Source organism: Mirounga leonina, unplaced genomic scaffold (assembly GCF_011800145.1).
Source record: "Mirounga leonina isolate KUSES-001 unplaced genomic scaffold, KU_Mleo_1.0 Mir_174, whole genome shotgun sequence".
Taxonomy (NCBI): domain Eukaryota; kingdom Metazoa; phylum Chordata; class Mammalia; order Carnivora; family Phocidae; genus Mirounga; species Mirounga leonina.
In genome coordinates this window covers 8,317,082-8,324,849 of record NW_023270451.1, presented here as the reverse complement: position 1 = coordinate 8,324,849, position 7,768 = coordinate 8,317,082, and the positions used below count along the sequence as shown (strand labels likewise).

Genomic DNA, 7,768 nt, shown 5'->3' with positions numbered 1-7,768 from the left:
AGCAGCCGCCGCTCCAGCGCCGAGCAGCCGCCGCTCCAGCGCCGGCCACTCCAGCACCGAGCAGCCGCCGCTCGCCGCCGCCTCTTCTCAGCCGCCGCCATGACGACCGCGTCCCCCTCGCAGGTGCGCCAGAACTACCACCAGGACTCGGAGGCCGCCATCAACCGCAGATCAACCTGGAGCTCTACGCCTCCTACGTCTACCTGTCCATGTCTTACTACTTTGACCGCGATGATGTGGCTTTGAAGAACTTTGCCGGATATTTTCTTCACCAATCTCATGAGGAGAGGGAGCATGCTGAGAAACTGATGAAGCTGCAGAACCAACGAGGTGGCTGAATCTTCCTTCAGGATATCGAGAAACCAGACCGTGATGATTGGGAGAACGGGCTGGATGCAATGGAGTGTGCATTACACTTGGAAAAGAGCGTGAATCAGTCACTACTGGAACTGCACACACTGGCCACTGATAAAAGTGACCCCCATTTGTGTGACTTCATTGAGACTCATTACCTGAATGAGCAGGTGAAATCCATCAAAGAATTGGGTGACCACGGAACCAACCTGCGCAAGATGGGGGCTCCCGAATCTGGCATGGCAGAGTATCTCTTTGACAAGCACACCTTGGGAAACAGCGATAGTGAGAGCTAAGCCTTAGGCTGTCTTCCCATAGCCACAAGGGTGACCACCCTCGTCACCAAGGCAGTGCATGCATGTTGGGGTTACCTTTACCTTTTCTATAAGTTGTACCAAAACATCTACTTAACGTCTTTCATTTGTACCATTCTTCAAATAAAGTAATTTGGGACCCCCCCAAAAAATCTTTAAAAAAATGTGAGAAGAAAGATAAATTATATCTTTTAGAAGATAAAGAACTGCCAAACATAAATTGTGGCTTTTGCCTTTCAAATTTTCTTTTCTTTTTTTAAGAGATGGCACAGGGGGTGGAGGGGAGAGGGAGGGGGAGAATTCTAAGCAGGTTCCATGCCCAGCACTGAGGAGCCCAACATGGGGGCTCAATCTCAGAACCCTGAGATCATGACCTGAGTTATCGGAGTTGGACGCTTAACTGACTGAGTCACCAAGGAGCTCTTTCAACTTTCCAATTACACATTTAAGTTATTTAAAAATGTACATCTTATATTTCATATTATGTATAACATATATATGTGTGTAATAATGTATAATAATAATGTATAGTTCTAGTTCTGTGGGTCTCAATTGGGATGATTCTGCCCCACAGAGGATATATGATAATGCCTGGGGAGAGTTTTGATTGTCACACTGGAAAGAATATTATAGTCATCTCGTAAATATAGACCAGGGGTGGAGCTAAACATCCTACAGTGCACAAGATATGCTCCAACAAGAATTATTTGACACAAAATATCAATAGTTCTGCCACTGAGAAAACCTGTTTTATTTAAATACAGTTACTACTAAAGTTTATTATTTATCAGTGATATAATTAAATTTGCCTAGAAATGTGCTTGAATTTAAAGTGCTTAAGTACAAAACAAAGCATTTTCTCTGTGGTAAGAAATACTGTATTTAGGTTAATAAAACACCCAATGAGAAAATTCTTTTTTTTTTTTTTTGAGAAAATTCTTGATGGAGAATTTCTTATGACCAGTTGACTGAGAAAGAGAAAACTCAGACCTCAGACAGTTCTGCACAATATGCAGACATGACCAGAAAGTGGACAGCTATAACACTATAGCCTCTTTCTGGGACATCCCCAAAGGACAGTGGTGGAGGGAAGTCATTCCAGTGAACAGAATTTTGAATGGTGTATCTAGTTGTTCATTTTTCCTGGAAGGAGGAGTAGCCATATATAAGGGTCTATAATTATTCATGAACTGTGCTCAATGGTTTGGCTCTAGGGTAAGGGACTTGTAAGGAACATGATTGAAAGATTGGTGATAAGGAATTCCAGGGAAGAAGTATGTGGACAGACCTCTCTGAATGGGCAAAGGATATGAAGATATTTGTGTCCCATATGAATACCCACCAAAGGGTGACATCAAGAGTGGAGGATTTTAATAAGCAAGTGGATAGAAGGGAAATGGCAGTCTTTTTTTGGATACCAGTCAGCTTCTTTCCCTAGTCACTTCTGTCATTTCTCAATGGAATCATGAACAAAGTGGTCCTGTTGGCAGGGATGGAGGTAATCCATGGGTTAAGTAACCTGAACTTCTACTTACCAAGACTGATCTGGCTACAACCATAACTGAGTACCCAATCTGCCAGCATCTCAGAATACTGAGTCCCCAGTGTGGCACCATTTCCCAGGGTCAGCTAGCTCCCTGGTGGCAGGTTAATTACATTGGACTCTTCCACCATGTAAGGGATAATATTTTGTTACTATTAAAATAGACAATTACTCTGGATATGGTTTTGCCTTCCCTGCATATACTGCTTCTGCCCAAAATACCATCTGTGGACTGGCAGATACTATGTAATTGAGCATGTCTGGAATACAGAAAATTCCTTAGGGCATCTCTTAATACTATCATGACCTGTAACTAAAGTCAGTAAAAAAACTACAAGAACGAAATTCAGGCAAAGGACAGTGGTTAAGAGACTGACTGCAAAGGGGACAAGGGCACTCGTTTGGGGTAATGGAAATATTCTATATCGTGATTGTACTGATGGCTACATAAGTATAATAACTGTCAAAATTTATCCAATTGTACACTTTAAGTTGGTGAATTATATATATCTTTAAATTTATTTTTTTAATTCTAGTATAATTAACATAAGGCGTTATCTTTGTTTCAGGTGCACAATATAGTGATTCAACAATTCTATGCATTACTCACTGCTCATCATGGTAAGTGTACTCTTAATCCCCTTCACCTAGGGGCGCCTGGGTGGTTCAGTTGGTTAAGCGACTGCCTTCGGCTCAGGTCATGATCCTGGAGTCCCGGGATCGAGTCCCACATTGGGCTCCCTGCTCGGCGGGGAGTCTGCTTCTCCCTCTGACCCCCCTCCCTCTCATGCTCTCTATCTCTCATTCTCTCTGTCTCAAATAAATAAATAAAATCTTAAAAAAAAATTAAAAAAACATAAAAAAAATCCCCTTCACCTATTTCACCCATCCTCCCACCCACCTCCCCTTTGGTAACCATTTGTTTGTTCTCTATAGGTAAGACTCTGTGTCTTGGTTTGTCTCTTTTTTCCCTTTTTTCATTTGTTTTGTTTTTTAAATTACACATATGAGTGAAATCATATGGTATTTATCTTTCTCTGACATTTCATTCAGCATCATACTCTCTAGGTCCATCCACGTTGTTGCAAATGACAAAATTTCATTCTTTTTATGGTTAAGTATTATTCCATTATATATATACATATCACACCTTCTTTATCCATTCATCTATCAATGGACATTTGGGTTGTTACCATACTTTGGCTATTATAATTAGTGCTACAATAAACATAGGGGTGCGTATATATCTAGTCAAATTAGTGTTTTTGTATTCTTTGGGTAAATACCCAGTAGTAGGATTACAGGATCATATGGTGTTTTTATTTTTAATTTTTTTAGGAACCTCCATACTGTTTTCCACAGTGGCTGCACCAGTTTGCATTCCCAAAAACAGTGCATGAGTATTCCTTTTTCTCCACATCCTTGTCAACACTTGTTGTTTCTTGTGTTCTTGATTTTAGCCATTCTGACAGGTGTGAGATGGTACCTCATTGTGGTTTTGGTTTGCATTTCCCTAATGATGAGTGATGTTGCGTATCCTTTCATATGTCTGTTGGCCATCTGTATGTCTTCTTTAGACAAATGTCTGTCATGTCTTCTGCCCATTTTTAATTAGATATTTGGGTTTTTTGAGTTTGTATCAGTTCTTTGTACATTTTAGATATTAACCTCTTATGGGATGTATCATTTGGAAATGTCTTCCCCCATTACGTAGGTTGTATTTTTGTTCTGTTGATATTTTCCTTTGCTGTGCAGAAACTTTTTATTTTGATATAGCCCCAGTAGTTTATTTTTTCTTTTATTTCCTTTGCCTCAGGAGACATATCTAGAAATAGTTTGCTATGGCCAATATCAGAGAAATTACTGCCTGTGCTCTCTTCTAGGATTTTTATGGTTTTGGGTCTCACATGTAGGTCTTTAGTCCATTTTGAATTTATTTTCATGTATTGTGTAAGAAAGTGGCCCAATTTGAATCTTTTGCATGTAGCTGTCCAGTTTTCCCAACACTATTTGTTGAAGAGACTTTTTCCCATTGCACATTCTTTCCTCCTTTGTCATAGATGAATTGACCATACAGTCATGGGTTTATTTCTGGGTCCTTTATTGTGTTCAATTGATTTATGTGTCTTTTTTTATGCTAGTACCATACTGTTTTGATTACTACATCTTTGTGTATATCTTGAAATCTTGGATTTGTGATACCTTCAGTTTTGTTCTTCTTTTTCTTTATTAAGATTACTTGCTGGGGGCGCCTGGGTGGCTCAGTTGGTTAAGCGACTGCCTTCGGCTCAGGTCATGATCCTGGAGTCCCGGGATCGAGTCCCGCATCGGGCTCCCTGCTCGGCAGGGAGTCTGCTTCTCCCTCTCCCACTCCCCGTTTGTGTTCCCTCTCTCGCTGTGTCTTTCTCTGTCAAATAAATAAATAAAATCTTTAAAAAAAAAAAAAGATTACTTGCTGAATTTTATTTTATATAAATTTTACCTCAATCCTGTTATATTTAAAAAAAAAAAACCCAAACTTTCCTAAGACAACAAAAATCCCCAAACAATGTTGAAAAACAACCAGCAGACAGGAGGAACATTTTTGCAAAACAGGTACTCAATATAGATAAATCAATACATTTAAAAATATAACACAATGTTATAATATGTAGCAAGTACCCGCAGGTTTCCCATTGTGCAAAATATGCCGAGGAGGTTTCTCAAAAACGAGTTGTGTGATCATCAGCATACTGACACTTATCTCAAAAGTATAAAATGGTTGAGATCGAAGAAATGGCCTAAGGATCACTTAAAAATGTGTTCAATAAAGGGAGGCTTCCAAACAGGCCAGGCTACCTCAGCAGAAAGACATTTTAGGCACCAAAGGCGAGAATTATTTTGAGAAACGTTTTGGAGCGCTTAAGCATTTTCTGTCCTTGATCAACAGGAGGGATCTCTTCCCTCATACCTCATGCCAAGTAAGAGAGGCTTTAGGGCATCATTCCGACAGCTTGATATGTGTCTCACGGAGGTTGATGGCGCAAAGGGGCTGCTTTCTACTCAATGTAGGAGAAAAGTGAAAAGCCTCTGACTGGATTAGCTGCCTGGCAGTAAAGGTCACAGAGGTTACCATTGTCAAATCAAGCCACTATTGGCTTCCTGAGGTCTCTATTTCCTGCGGACTGAGTGTGGGCCCCACGTCAGGGAGCCAGCACAGGAGCCACTTAAAAAGGCCTCACAAAATGCTGATGGCAAATAACAAAACTGGCCAGCTGGAAGACACATAAGGTTTAGAGACGGTTTTACTTACTAGTACAGTCATATTCTGATGTTAGTGTACTCTGGCAGGTATTCAAAAGCTGACTGTTTTGATCATGTTGTGCTTTCATAGGTATCTCAAAGATTCTCCTACTGAGAACAGCTAACTGCAACTACCAAAATGAGGGCAAAGCCATTCCACCAGCCAGCTGGTTTTTTGCAGCCCCCGCCCGGCCCCCAGCTCCTGCAACCTGCAGTACTCTGCAGGGCTCCGTCCATTCCCATCTCAAAGAGCTGCAAGAGGCCCACTTAGATAGGATCTATTTTAAAATGACATTAGATCCACCCCTTCAAAGTAAACCCTTTTATGTCCTCTTATATGATAAACTAGTTTTTGAGCCATCTCCACTGAAATTTCTGCATAATTATCCTTGTAACTCATTTAATATGAGAAAAGAAAAAAAAAAGACTATGAGAGAAGATACCACCTATTGGTTTGTTTTTAGCCTTTGGACTTCAATGGAAGCTGAGGCAGAAAGAATTCCATTTTTAAATTGTGTTAATAAACAAGCAAATCAGTTTAAGTGTCAGTGCTGAAGCAAGTTAACACCATGAAGACATATGAAAGAAAAAAAATCAGCTAAGTTTGGATATGGGGAAAAAGGAGAAGCAGGAGTTAAGCATGACTTTAAGGATTAAGTTTGAGGTATTAAAGGAATGATGGGGAGATTTCTGAATAACTAGAATAAATTGACCACAGTCTTTTATTTACCTTCATAGTCTTTTATTTTCCCCCAAGTTCCCATTAAAATTCAACAAAGAATTAAAAAGCTAACAACCAATAGAGATGAAGAGAATGGAGTAGAAGACAATAGTAAAGGTTATGGTCATTATACAAAAGCAAGAAAGAAGCCTACTCAAGGTTTGGTTTGGATGTTGAGACTGATAACCCTAGATACATACCAAGAGTGTATGAAAAGTTTTATTACTTACATAAATGTGGTCTCCAGGGAGAGCAGGGCAGGCATTTCAAACAGGTCTGAAGTAGCTTGAGAGAGCAAAGAAAGGAAACCAGCCTGGGTTTTGGTTGCACTTGGGATGTGGAAATAGATGGAGAGTTCTCACATAAGCAGGCAGAGATTTGCATGATTTGAGCCTTGCACTGGCTCCAAAGGAGGGAGCATCCAGGCTTTCTTATCAGCTTGCCCAGTTGTGAGATACAAGGGGTACAGGAAGGGATAAGGCTTAAAAGTTGTCGGTGGTCAATCATCAAATAATGAAGTCTGTCTCCTCATGACAGTAGGCTTTTTGAAATAGAACAGTTGGGAGAAAGGCAAATAGCTGGGAAAATTAGAGCCATTTTCAAGCAATGGAAGGAAATTCTAATTAAAAGTGAGGGTATTTATAACACAGAAATCCTGAGAAGCATGTAGCAAGGGGTATAAGCCTGGAATGAGGTTTATACTTTTCAGTAGCAATTTATGGGAGCCAAGACTCATGAGGTAAACAAAACTTTCAAAATACATAAGGAAAAAGATTTCTCATTTATGAATGGTGTAAGGGTGGGAAAAAGGTCATCTTCAGACATTCAAGGTAAAACTATTTATTTACCATGGTGACTTTCCTTTGGAAATGACCGGAAGATGCTCTATGGTTGAAGCAAACAAAAAACAAAGAGAGGTCAAGGGCAAAATTTGTTTTCTGGCCCAGAAGAGCAACAAATCATGATTGAAGATGAAAGAAGTACTCCAAAAAATAAAAGGAGGAGAAGGAAGAAGAAGGACAAAGGAGTGGAAGAGGAAGAGAAACTACAGAAGGAAGGAAGGAAGGGAGGGAGGGAGGGAGGGAGGGAGGGAGGGAGGAAGGAAGGAAGGAGGGAGGGAAAAACAAAGATTGGCATGCTTGAGTATTTTCCAGTCATTTAACATATATATGGGAACATCTTGGGAAAACAGTTCATAAACAACTAAGAAAAAAAATCTTAAGAAATTATTATCAATTATGAACAGGAAAAAATTCCTTTAGATAGTAAGTGCAATTATACCATACTATTTGATTCAATATTGAGTAATGTTTATAGTGTCATAGCAACATAAACATTGACTGTTGATTTAACCAAAAATTGTAATTATAAAAGAAAGCTGGAAGGAGCAGAAGTAGGAGTATAGTATAAGAATAGCAAATCCTCAGCTACCATATTAGAGTGCCAGTAGATATAAAAATGCATCACTGAATTAGCCAAATAGAAATATGAATGCAAATGATGACATATAAAAATATTAAAAAGTTCTTTTAATATTTTTAAATATTTAAAAGT

The 7,768-nt window shown here is 39.5% G+C and overlaps 1 pseudogene; it reads left to right on the top strand.

The window, feature by feature from the left end:
* Positions 1-45: 45 nt before the first annotated feature.
* Positions 46-808, top strand: LOC118021315 (annotated as a pseudogene).
* The last annotated feature ends 6,960 nt before the right edge of the window (positions 809-7,768 follow it).